The sequence below is a fragment of the Mastomys coucha genome, unplaced genomic scaffold (genome assembly GCF_008632895.1).
Source record: "Mastomys coucha isolate ucsf_1 unplaced genomic scaffold, UCSF_Mcou_1 pScaffold21, whole genome shotgun sequence".
NCBI classification, from domain to species: Eukaryota; Metazoa; Chordata; class Mammalia; order Rodentia; family Muridae; genus Mastomys; species Mastomys coucha.
In genome coordinates, this window is record NW_022196904.1 from 125924396 (window position 1) to 125933019 (window position 8624).

The 8624-nt window shown below is 43.8% G+C and overlaps 1 long non-coding RNA gene across 1 annotated transcript; it reads left to right on the plus strand.

Moving 5' to 3' along the window:
• Positions 1-3059: 3059 nt before the first annotated feature.
• On the plus strand, positions 3060-3773 carry LOC116100941. The gene is made up of 2 exons (XR_004122740.1): positions 3060-3167; positions 3470-3773. It is a non-coding gene; the product is annotated as an uncharacterized LOC116100941 (long non-coding RNA).
• Positions 3774-8624: the final 4851 nt, after the last annotated feature.

The window sequence follows — 8624 nt, forward strand, 5'->3', positions numbered from 1 at the left end:
GGAAACCTGTAGCTCACACCTTCTTGGCCTTGTCATCAGTAAAGAGCCAAGGATGTGACTCCTACAGCTTCCACCCCAGTCTGAACCAGAGATCCATCTAGGGCAATAAGATGAAGAAACATAGCTAAAAGCATCCAGCTTGACAGAAAAAAGAGAAAGAAAGAGAATTTGTCTTTGTCCAATGACTGGAAGGCCATCTGTGGGCTCTGCCCAAAGCTCTTGAAATTAGTACATGAATGTAGCTTGGTTTCAGCATTCAAAGTTCTTAAGGTAATAGAGAAACTGATGAGACAGCTCAGTGGGTTGCAGCACTTGATGTACAAGCATAAGTACCAGTGTTTGCATACCAGCACCCATCTAAAAGCCAGACATGGTAGTATTTACCTGTAACTACAGTCCTGAGGGTAGAAACAGTGAATGCAGGTGGTCTGGTCTCATTAGTCAGTGAGGCTGGCCACAATGGCAAGCTCCTGGCTCAGTGTCCAATCTCTCTTTAAAAATAAGATAACAAGCAATAGAGGGGGTTACTCAAAACAGACCACATATGCACGCAGAGGCAAGCACACCCCTACACATAAACATGCACACACACATACATGCACATGCACATGCACATACATGCATACACAGATACAAATACACATACAATCAGTAGTTAAAAGCACTGACTGCTCTTTCAGAAGATCCAGGTTCAAATCCAGATCATACCTGTCTCTAACTCCAAGATTTGACAACCTCACACAGACATAACACATGAAGACCAAACACTGATGCACATAAAGTAAAGACATTTTTAGAAAGTTAAAGTTATTAGTGTTGTTTACAGCAGCATTGAAAGATGTGAAATAGTTAGGAGTGAATCAGAAAAAGAAGTATAGGATCTGAACTCTGACAGCCAAAAAGCATTGCTGAGAGAAACTAAGGAAAAACTAAATAAACAGAGACAGGATTCATCCATAACCCAAGAGATACGATGATCTCAGGGATCTATTGTCTCCAAGTGAATCTACAGAGTCAGTGCAGACCCAAGCAATACATCACAGGCTACTGTAAGGACATGAAAATGCTCCTTAAAATTATGTAAATCAAAAGGACCCAGAATGTCCAGAGCAACTTGATACTCAGCAAAGCTGGAGGACCATGGATAAATTAAAGAGTTAGCCAAAACTGCACTCCTCATGGTCATGTGGCATCAGCTGATGTATTGACAAGTGGATTTGTATAACAGATCCACTCATGCATGGAAAATCAACTTAGCACACATTTACAAGATGACCAGCAGAGGCAGGACACTCTTAGGAGTCAGTCCCTAGGCACCAAAGAAACCTCTTCCAAATTGAGACCAATCAAAGAAATTAACTCAAACTGGAGAAAAGACCTAATGTGAAAATTAAAATTCTAGAAGAAAACATAAGGGGAAAGGGAAAAGCTCCTACCATGCAAAGACTTCTCAGATGTTGTCCTGGGAGGATGAATCAGGACAAGACAGGTGGATCAGGAAGAGGCAGACAGGTAGGCAGGTAGGTGTGCTTGTACATGCCTGTAACCCTGGCATTTGAGAAGTTCCAACGGTTAATCTTATCAGCTTGATGGATTGTAGTCTCCATAGGATAAAGCCTCTGGACATACCTGGGAGGGATTTTTCTGATCACTTTAATGCAAATGGGAAGATTAACTCTAATGCAGGTAGAACCATCCCACATGCTGGAGTCTTAGAATGAATAACAGGGAGAAGTGGAGCTGGGCACCAGCATTCATCTCTCTCTGCTTCCTGATGGCAGATCAATGACCAGCTGCCTCAAGCTCCCAACACCATGCCTTCCTCACAGGATGTGCTCTATGAAGCCTTCAATGTGAGCCAAACAACCCCTTCCTTCCTTCTTTCCTTCCTTCTTTCCTTCCTTTCTTCCTTCTTTCCTTCCTTCCTTCTTTCCTTCCTTCCTTCCTTAGGTTGCTCTCGTCAGGTATATTATTCCAACAACAGAAAAAGTACTCAAAAAGGGGAAACTGGAGGCAGGAAAGGATGTGAATCTAAGGCCAGCCTGGAGCACATGGTGAGACCACGTCTCACAAAAGGAACTGTTGCCACTGATAAACAGACTTGATAAAGATGCTGTTCCATGGATGCAAAGACAAATCAAGGTCTTGGAAAAACATTTGCAAAGTACCTACGGGATACATAACGTTACCCAGATGTCTCTATAATATATCAAGAACTCTCCAGTTTCAATTAGGAGGCTGGTTGATTCATGCCTATAACCCTAGAACTCAGGCGATTGGGAAAGATCCCAAACTCAAGGACACTCTGGGCTGTGCAGAGAGAACCTGTCTCAATAGCAACAACAAAACTCCATCAGAAAACAAGCATATGAAAAAAAATCAAGTTTTAAAACTAAAGAAGGATTTGAAGTTATGCTTCACCATAGATATACACTTGAGAAATATGAACACAAAAAAGATGATTCACATGACAATTTCTTTTCAAACTGCAAGTTAAGCCACACAACCCCATGCTGGGCTTGTGCCTTAGCTGTTTAACTCACTGGCTACACAATTGTGAGGGCTGGATTTCAGATCCCCAGCACCAACATCCATTCCAGTTGGTCATGGCAGCTAGTACTCATCTCCTAGTACTGGAGGAGATGAAGATGGGAACCTCAAAGAAAGCAGCTATAGAGATCAGCTGTATTAATGAGATCAGGGCACAACTGGGAGGCCCTGCTTCAATCCATAAGGTAAGGAGAGATCAAAGACACTTGATACCATCTCCTAGCATCCACACACACACACACACACACACACACACACACACACACACACACACTTAAAAATAAACTAAATCTTTAAAAGGGGGGTTAGCTGACATCTAAGCCAGTCCATTCTTAACTGATGTGGTGGTTTGAATAAAAATGGCTCCAGTAGACCCATAAAGAATGGCACAACTAGGAGGTGTGGCCTTATTAGAGCGGGTGTGGCCTTGTTGGGAGAAGTGTGTCACAGAGGCTGAGCTTTGAGGTCTCAAATGCTCAAGCTAGGCCCAGTGTCACTCCCTTTTACTGTTGCCTTCAGATCCAGATAGAGAATTCTGAACTCCTTCTCCAACACCAAGCCTGCCTGTGTGCTGCCTTGCTTCCCATCATGAAGACAGTGGACTAAACCTCTGAACTGTAAGCCAGCCCCCAACTAAATGTTTCTCTTTAGAAGTGTTGCCATGGTCATCATGCCCCTTCACAGCAATAGAAACTCTAAGACAAATAGTTTTCAAAATAGTAGGCACCTATTCACATAGTACTTGTGTATCATAGTTCCCAGCAACTTTTTATAATTGTAAAAAGTGAAACAACTCCAAATTTCAGCTGTAAGTGAATCAGTGGGCAAACTGCAGTACACACCTGATAGAACAGTACTCACAGTTGCTGAGGATAAACTGTTTGAACACAAGGGTAAACTATTGCTGTATACCCAACAGAAATGAACATCAAGAACCATGCTGCAAAAGAAGCCAACATCGCGCCAGAGTGACAGTTTCTGGTTCTTTGAAACTGTAACGATGTGACCTAGCAGCTAAAAGCAGACTGCTGATAGCCTGGGAGTGGGTGGCCATCCCCAGGAAGAAGAAGAAAAAGAGAAGAAAGTACAGAAGGATGTGAGGACTCTGCATTATTTCTGAGGACCCAGCGAATAAGAACTGACCAAACTTTGCCCTTTAAATAGGCAACATTCAATGTGGTAGCCATGTCTTGATTAAAAAGGCCAAACACTTTGAAGAGGCAGAGAAGGACTGGGTGTTTAAGGAGTATTAGCTACCACTGTAGCTGTTCCCCAACAGCTGTTTCTTCTCATGGGACAAACCACCTTGTCTGTTCACCTACTAACATCAGTTCCTTACACATGCTCTTGATAAGGTGGTAGTTTGATTTGAGATAGGACCTCTCTCTATTTCTTAGAGTGGTCTATAATGCACTATGAAACCCAGGTTAGCCTCAGACTCAGAACAATTCTTTTGCTTGAGCCTCCTGCCTATTAGAATTTTAGGCATGCACTACCATTAGAGTACTTTTTTTTTCTTCAATCTTTTTTTCAGTCAGTTACCATCCCCCTCCAGGTCCACCCTCTGACCACTCCCCATCCCACTGCCCCTCCCCCACCTCCAAGAGGATGTCCACACACCCCCAAGTCCCATCCCACCAGAACTCCCCACTCTCTGATACCTCTAGTCTCTCGGGGGTTAGGTGCATCTTCTCTCACTGGGGCCAAGCCCGGCAGTCCTCTGCTGTATATGTCAGGGCCCTCAGATCAGCTAGTGTATGCTGCCTCGTTGGTGGCTCCATATCCAAGAGGTCTCCGGGGTCCAGGTTAATTGAAACTGCTGATCTCCCCATGGAGTCACCCTCCTCCTCAGCTTCTTCTAGCAGTTTCCCAATTCAACCACAAGGGTCCTCAGCTTCTGTCCATTGGTTGGGTGTAAGTATCTACATCTGACTCTTTCAGCTGTCTGTTGGACCTCTCAGAGAACAGCTATGCCAGGCTCCTGTTCGTAAGCACACCACAGCATCAGTAACAGTGTCAGACCTCAGAGCCTCCCCCCAAGCTGGATTCCAACTGGGGCTGGCCACTGAATCTCCCCTCCCTCAGTCTCCTCTCCATCTTTGTTCCTGCAGTTCTTTTAGACAGGAACAAGTCGGGGTCAGAGTTCGTGACTGTGGGATGGCAACCCCATTCTTCCACTTGATGCCCTGTCCTTCCACTGGAGATAGACTCCACAAGTTCTCTCTCCCCACTGTAGGTCATTTCATCTAAAGTCCCTCCCTTTGAGTCCTGAGAGTCTCTCACCTCCCAGGTCTCCAGTACACTCTAGAGGGTCCCCCTACCTTCTATCTCCCAAAATTGCCTGCTTCCATTCTTTCTACTGGCCCTCGGGGTTCACTCCTGTTTCTGTACCCCACTACCTAATCAAGTTCCCCCTTTCCCCTCCCTGTCCCTTGTCCCACCTAGGTACCTCCCTCCCTCTGCCCTCCCACCTCCTCCCTTGGATTGCTTCTTCTCCCTTCCAAGTGGGATTGAGACATCCTTACTTCGGCCCTTCAGCTTGTTAACCTTCTTAAGTTCTGTGGATTGTATCCTGGGTATACTGTACTTTTTTGGCTAATATCCACTTACTAGTGAGTATATACCATATATGTCCTTTGGGGTCTGAGTTATACTCAGGATGATATTTTCTAATTCTCTCCATTTGCCTGCAAAACTCATGATGTCCCCATTCTTAATACCCAAGTAATATTCTATTGTGTAAATTTTCTGTATCCATTCTTGCATTGTGGGTTATTTCTGGCTATCACAAATAAGGCCACTATGAACAAATTGGCAACCTACAGACTGGGAAAAAAATCCTCACTAACCCTACATCTGATAGAGGGCTAATATCCAAAATACATAAAGAACTCAAGAAGCTAACCTCCAAAACACCAAACAACCCAATCAAAAAATTGGGTATAGAACTAAACAGAATTCACAGGAGAGAAATCTCGAATAGCCAAGAAGCACTTAAAGAAAAGTTCAAAGTCCTTAGCCATGGAGAAATGCAAATCAGAATGACCCTGAGATTCCACCTTACACCAATCAGAATGGCTAAGATCAAAAACTCAGGTGACAGCACATGTTGGCGAGAATGGGGAAAAAGAGAAACACTCCTCCATTGCTGGTGGGATTGCAAACTGCTACAACCACTGGAAATCAATCTGGAGGTTCCTCAGGAATTTGAAAATAGATCTACCTGAAGATCCACCTATACTACTTATGGGCATATACCCAAAAGATGCTTGACCATGCCACAGGGGCATGTGTTCCATTATGTCCATAAGAATACTTTTTAAATGAGAGAAAACAATAAATACTTATAAACATTTCCTTCCACCCTTGCTTTGGCATTCAACTTTATTTTGGTGTCACAGCTGTGCATTGTCATCTTGTAGGTACCCCCAAGGACATTTTGGTCTTTTGTGTCATGCTTGACAGGGATGAAGTTGATTTTAATACTCCGTCTCTACTTCTAGCCCCACTGAAGAATGAGATTTATAACAGCATAGCCATTTCCTCACTGAGATGCTGGATATGTTGAGAATGTTTGACATAGCCCCAGAACTATCTCTACACTCCACCGGCCCTCAAAGCCCCTCCGCGCCTGATTATACCCGCCCACAACCTGCCTCTGGAAGCTCCTCATCTACCTTCTGGTGGGCTCTTCTTTTCCTGAATTTCATGCAAGTGATTTCATACAAAATGCACATTCTTTCTGTGGTGTCTGCTTTCTGTGACTTATTGCAGGATTTTTGAAACTTGTTCTCTGTGCTGTTTGAAACAGCATTTTTCTTTTTATGGCTGAGTAATATTCCTGATATGCAAATGCCAGGAGTTTGTTTACCCATTTACCTCTTGATAGCTTCTAGTGTTGTTGGTTATTTTGGAATTCTTTTAATAAGAGAAATTATAAATAATTCCTCTGTGGATTCTGTATACAGGTTATTTGTATGGCTAGCTATATGACTACATTTGGAGAGTTAATAACAAAGAATAGGATTGCTGGATTATGTATGTGACCTGGTAAAACATCACCATACCATTTTGTGGTGGCTGTGCCTTTTTCCATTTCCACTAGCAATGGATGAGCTCTCTAATTGTTCAGTGTCTTTGCCAACACATACAATTGTTAGTTTTTAAGTTTTAGCCATTGAACCACATAGGTACTGGCTCTTGTCTTATCTCTTCTGAGATCTTTTTAAGTAACCCAATTCATATTAGCTTTTTTTTCTAGGAACAAAATTGTACCTAAAGTTGGTGTTTCATCTGGCAATAGAACAGATTGTAGTTTCTGAAGAGGTAATTCCAAGTGGCACACCTCCTGTATTCCTTGTCGTTGTTGTTAATGGACACTTTGTTTTCTGATTTGTGTTTTGCATTTTGACCCAGGATCTCACTCTGTGGCACAGGCTGAGTACAAGCTCAGAAGACCTCCAGCCTCTGTCTCCCAGATGTTAGGATTACAGGTGTGAGCCACCATGCCTGGCTCATGGCTGCTGTGCTTTCTGTAAAAGGCTTAAGGTGGAGTTAGGCTTGTATTATAAACCATAATGATTGGACAGTCTTCTGTAGAAAAAAGCAAAGGAAAAGCTATCATCGGGCTCATGTTTTCATTTAGGTGGGTACCAAAATAAATGAAGGAAGGAAAAGGAGTTTGGGATTACAGTGGCCTGTGACTTTTTCACAGTGTTCTGTGTGATTCATGTTGCTAACCCCAAACCATCACCGAGTTCAAAGGTACTATAGTGCTGCAATCTCTGAGCTGGGCTGCAGGCCTGTGTAGCAGTGTGTGCAGACCAGGAGGCCCTGGCCAGTGCCTATGTGCCTTGGCAGGGGCAGTGCATCTCCACATATGAACATACACACATGTGAACACAAATGCTCAGGAATGAGGAATTGGATATTAACTTGATCTTAACTCCATCATGCACGTGCTTTATTAAATGGGGACACTGCCTTGTGCAGTATCATGAAGGCTATCACTGTCAACTCTGTCGGGCACGTTCAGCGCACTTAGGGTTCTCAGCAGGCTCAAATCAGGCTTTCTTTCAGTAGCCTTGTCTGCTGCTGCTATTGCTGCTGCTGGGAAGTGATGACTATGGCAAGCCAGATGGGGTGACAAGCCAGATGTGGTGCCTGGGCTCCCCCTCCTTGGCACACTCCAGCTGAGTATTAAGGGGCAGCTGCAGCAGCTGGTCCGGGCCCGAGGCCAGACCTGCTGCCTCCTTTGTGCTCATTCTGTCTCCCTCTGCGCCCGCTGTCGGCCCCGCTCCTCAGCGCTCTGCCTATCTGGCGAGCGTTGTTCGAATCCTTTCTGCTTCTTGACATCACAGAGAATTTTCAACAATCCTTGGCTCAGCCACATGCAGGGATGGGAAGGCCATGGCCACAGTCAGACTCCACCTGCCCAGACATCCTTCCTGAGGGACGCTGGGAGTCAGTTCAGTAATTCTACTTGGGGAAGTACACTGAAGCAAATGGCCTCATACCTTAGAGAGGAGGGAACAGGCTAAACTTTAGTCCTCGATGAGACCTCAAATAGGCAAAATAAAGTTCTTACCACGAGAACAACAACACCACCACCAAAAAATTAAAAAATTTAAAAAAAGATTTTCATATAGTCTTTTAAAAGAACTCATTTTTTTTAAAAGATCTAAAGCCACAAATGAGCAGCATATCTTCCTATGTTACAAATAACAAGAGATTACACAGTACTACCTACGTATTCGTTATTTTTGGTATTATGTCAAGAACGGCGAGCTTACTCTTAGGATCTCAAAGTGGGTTGCTGTTCCTATTTGAAGAGTTGGGATGGTTGTAAAGGATACATTCTTTCTCGTTTTCCCTTTAAATACATCACTGTTGATGTGTTTAACATACTTGGCTCTGTGTATATGAGGTCCAGACACACCTGAAAAAGAGTGCCTCTCCTGTCAGATCAGCCCAGGCAGCATCGACACACATTGTTTCCAGAAATAGGGGCAGGGGGGCAACCAAGATCTTGTCTTTCCCAAAGAAGGTCCCTATTAATATATACCTGTGCACAT